The sequence below is a fragment of the Cyprinodon variegatus genome, unplaced genomic scaffold (assembly GCF_000732505.1).
Source record: "Cyprinodon variegatus isolate N-32 unplaced genomic scaffold, C_variegatus-1.0 Scaffold1388, whole genome shotgun sequence".
Classification (NCBI taxonomy): Eukaryota; Metazoa; Chordata; class Actinopteri; order Cyprinodontiformes; family Cyprinodontidae; genus Cyprinodon; species Cyprinodon variegatus.
In genome coordinates this window covers 140,870-145,487 of record NW_015151841.1, presented here as the reverse complement: position 1 = coordinate 145,487, position 4,618 = coordinate 140,870, and the positions used below count along the sequence as shown (strand labels likewise).

The window sequence follows — 4,618 nt, the reverse complement described above, 5'->3', positions numbered from 1 at the left end:
TGACTTTTTTCCCAGATTTCTGACTTTAATCTCAGAATTCTGACTTTTTTCTAAGAATTCTGACTTTAATCTCAGATTTCTGACTTTAATCTCAGAATTCTGACTTTTTTCTCAGAATTCTGACTTTAATCTCAGATTTCTGACTTTAATCTCAGAATTCTGACTTTAATCTCAGAATTCTGACTTTAATCTCAGATTTCTGACTTTAATCTCAGAATTCTGACTTTTTTCTCAGAATTCTGACTTTAATCTCAGATTTCTGACTTTAATCTCAGAATTCTTACTTTAATCTCAGAATTCTTACTTTAATCTCAGAATTCTGACTTTAATCTCGGATTTCCGACTTTAATCTCAGAATTTGGACTGAATTCTGACAAACATGGTAGCATCAAGCCATTGTCTGTCTCTTTTGAAGACTAAACTAGCTCTCTTGTTTTAATCACCTTCTGCTCTCCCATTAATTAAATAGCATCTTTGTGTTAAATAGCATCACATAAAAAGTCGCCTAATTCCGTAATTTTCCACCAATTTGTAACAGGCCCTCCAAAACAACTCACATCTTTGTCAGTGAAGCTGAGCTCTCCCTTATCTCTTCCTTCATGGTGCCCATCTACATTAAGATCCAAAATTCTGAGATTAAAGTCAGAATTCTGAGTTTTTTCTCATAATGAAATAGAATTTTAAAATCAGTTGAGCTTTTAAAATTTTTTTCAGTGGCCCTAATCCTCTTCCGTAGTTCTGTATCTTCAGTTATCTCCAGTGTTTATAAGTATCAAGACCTAAACCCTACATACCAGTTGCACAATGTACTTGCTACACACCTGGTATGTTTTAACAAATTCTTTCTTGTGTAAAGTACAGGGTGCGGTCAACAGGATTTTTCTGTCCTTATCTAAGATGTTTTTTTCCCCCATGATTCTTTAAATTGACTTCTTTTAAGATATTCCTTCTGGACAGCAAACTTGCAGCAAACCAAAGAGCTTGAAACAGAAAAAAGAGCCTCAAACGCATGAATGATGCAAACCCAAACACCTAGAAACACAAACATTAAACAAGTATGACAGGAAAGACTGCAAAAGAAAAAAATTATGCGATTCAAAAACTATGACGGGAGCAAAAATGTTCAACTGAGAAACTAATCGCTGAGAAAGGCTTCTTTAACAGGATGCTAAGAACAGGTTCGAAAGAAAGCAAGCAAGAGAGGGTATTTTTTTCCTACATTTGTGTTTTGAAACACGTTGCCGTTAGCAACATATTTACAGCAGCATATTTAGGGAGGTAAAAATGCTGTCGTCTCATCAGGCTTGGTGGAAGAGCGCCCCCTAGTGGTTTGGGGTTTAAGGTACTTCTGTTTTGTGGGGGCAAGTTTGCAGCAGGGGTTCGCTTTTGTTTGAATTTGTTTTCTCTTTTCTGTGATTGCAGCATTTTTCTTGTGTATTGTGTCGCAGTCGATTGTGTGTTTTTAGATTTGACATCACTCGTGAGTCTGTGGAGCTATTTGCAGCATCCTTAGCTCTTTGCTGCACGTTTGTAGACTTTTGACTCTAGCTAATGGTTTCCAGAACTTTAAAGAAATAAAAAGATGTTTTAAAAAATAACTAATACTAAATGTGTATCCAGAGAGACAAACACAGCCACACCGAAGACAAAGAAGCATGTATGCCAGGTCCATTGGTGAAGCTGATGTGACAAAAACACACTGATGAAAGGTCAACATGGAGGACGACATGCACAGGGAGAGATGATGGAGTTATGACTCAGCGTTTCAGAAAAGATGCACTCAGCGTGAACACGTTATGAAAAAAACGCCTGAGATCTTGTATTATTAAGGTCAGGAGTATGGGGTAAAACTACTATTAAAAATGATTATTGAAATTAATGGGATGCAGATTTTTTAGTTTAAAAACAAAAATATTCCAAGTTATTAAACGATTAAATATGCTTTCTAACTTTACGTTCGCAAAAAACTTTACATTTATTAAAAAAAAGCAGAATAACATAGTCATATGACTGTTGCAACTAATTTAAATTTAAACAGACTAAAAAAAAAAAAAATATATTATAAAGGAACATTTTTGTAGTTTTATAGTGGCTGTAGGCTCTAATTTCATAATTTTTTTCTGTTTTTTTCCTATAGTGTACGCTATCATTTTAACAAAAAAAAAAAAATGACACTTAAAGTGTAGATATATTTTTTCCAAATAATTCTTTGTCCAAACATTGCCAACATGTGCTTTTTCAGCCTTATTTTATTTGTAAACTGAATTGTTATAGAAACTGGAACTGTGCGGTTACATAAAAACAGCTTTGTATCAAAGATTCATGTTATTTGTGGCTCTAAACTAGTTTAGTTTAGCTGGAACGAAATCAAAACAGACTCTCGGGGTTGTGAAGGCTGCTGACCTCTGTCCTATGATACAACAGCCTGTTCAGTGCTGGATTATTTTCTGCTATCACCAAAGCTTTGGTTTGTAAAACATAAAATAATTTACAGTATTTAAGTCTGGAAAAATGTAATCCTGGTAAACTGATTCAATAAGACAGTTCCACATGTCATAAATTATTTGGATTATTCAAATTAGGCTTAATAAACTGCCTGCTGTGTCATCGACCCATCAGCAGCAAATAGGAAAATATTATTTTGTTTTTAAACCTTTCTGATCAATTCAGCGCAGATGTTTAACAGATGTGGTTTTTCTAAGTTTATTTTTACACAAGATACCCCCTATTGTAATTATGATAAACAAAAAATCTGATGTTTTAACAGGAATGCTAACACCTTTTCACATATATTATTACATTTATGTTCAGACTCAACATTTCTGATCTTCTCTTGGCCCTTTTTTGGAAAAAAAAAAAAAAGTTTAATCTGGCTTTAACAAAGCTGCTTCTTTTTAGCTAAAGTTTAATAGCAGGTGTTATGAAACAATCCATATTAGGTGTTAGAATAATGCTAAGAAATAAGAGGTCAATCATTAAAATACCCTACAGGTGTTAGGGTTTCTTACCTGAGACGATGTGAGGTGGAGGTTCGATTCTGCCAGGAGCTAAAATGTCCCCAACTTTTATGGCTTCTGGTGGACGTTACATCACTCTTAAAGGCACGAGGCATAAATGTCATCATCGTCCTTAAATGTAAATAGTTTCAGTCATTCAGGGCAAACAGAGGGCACCGCTCACCTGAGTGGAAATTTACCTGACCTATGGAATGGTTTTATACCACACCCTTTCAACAACCACCAGTTTCTAGCTCTCAGCTCTAAGGCTGCTGCCAACAGAAGGGTCTCAACTTTGAGTAGTAACTCTTCTTCATCTAAATTTCTGGCCATTTTCTCTCATTTTTTCATGTTTTCAGATTACTGGTTCAGTTCACAAGATCTTTCTTTTAAATGTCTAGCAATGAAACCAGTACCTGTAGGCGGGAGAAACCACACTGTGGTTCTAGAGTCTTCTAAAATGAAGCAGGCCCACAGCATCATGGATGCCCCACCAAGCCTTTAAACAGCTAGATCGTTTGTTAAGCAGCACACCTGCCTGGAGTGTTTACAGTTTATCTGTTTCGCATCAGATATATCAGGAACAGGAAGTCATGGATTGCTAGATCAGTGTCTGAGCTACCAAAGGAAGGAAAGTTGAAATAAAAAAAAAAAGTTCTAATTGTTGAGGTACTGATACACAGATACACAGATTAGAGGTTGGATTTTCCTTACATTTCAGTGAGACTATGCTAATGCAGATAACGAAGGACGACTAACTCAGTGGAAAGGACTCATAACCCTAATTAATGGTTGAATAAACCACCATCAAGTCTATTAAAGAGCGGCGCTCTGGCCAACAGAAGCCACTATGAACTTTTCATACATATCAAACTTGTTTTCAGTTCATCTAGCAAAACAATGAGCTATGTCATCATTTTTGCTCTTATCTTTTTACCATCTTAGATCCACACTACTTTAATAACTATTAGACCTAAATAAATCTGGCTGGACTAAACTGATTTAACTACAGATCAGTTTGTGATCTGTTTAAGCTTTGCTTCGTTTCTCAGCTCTGAGTGCCAATCACAGGTGGGCAGCAAGTAGGTACGTTTACTTGAGTTATATTTTGAAAAAAAAAAAAAAAAAGTACATTTACTGCATTGTAGTTTGAGTAATATTCGTGTGAAGTATGGCTACAACAATTTGAGTGAAACATCTGCCTCTAGTGAATGCTGTGGGCTTTTCAAAGATTGGGTGAATAGAAATTAAACATAGAAATCTTCCAGGAAAGTTCTTCACCTTGTTCTAACAAATATGGTTTCCATTTCATAAGTTTTATATTGGAATAAAAAGTGCATTTTTTTTTTAAGTTTTTCTTTTGCAAGTCATTTCTTGGATGAAAAAATGTTTCAACAGAACTACTCTTGGTTTAGTACAACCTGTGGGTTCTCTATCCCCCTCTAGTGCCAACGCTTTGTTCAGCACATAAACTAGACACGGTTTAGGTTTTCCAATGAAAGAAGCTCTGATCTAACAATAAAGGCTTAAAATTATGTCTAATTTCAAGCAAGAAAATGCTATAACCAATAATAACGTATAAAAGCAGTTATATGGTAAAAGGTTTTGGGTATTTTTGAGAT

The 4,618-nt window shown here is 35.1% G+C and overlaps 1 protein-coding gene across 1 annotated transcript in view; it reads right to left on the bottom strand.

The window, feature by feature from the left end:
• LOC107103178 (apolipoprotein D-like) overlaps positions 1 to 3,152 on the bottom strand; it is a 7,672-nt gene extending 4,520 nt beyond the window's left edge. The window contains exon 1 of the mRNA XM_015402732.1: positions 3,009 to 3,152. The gene's annotated coding sequence lies outside the window, so the exon portion shown is untranslated. The remainder of the gene's footprint in view (positions 1 to 3,008) is intronic.
• Positions 3,153 to 4,618: the final 1,466 nt, after the last annotated feature.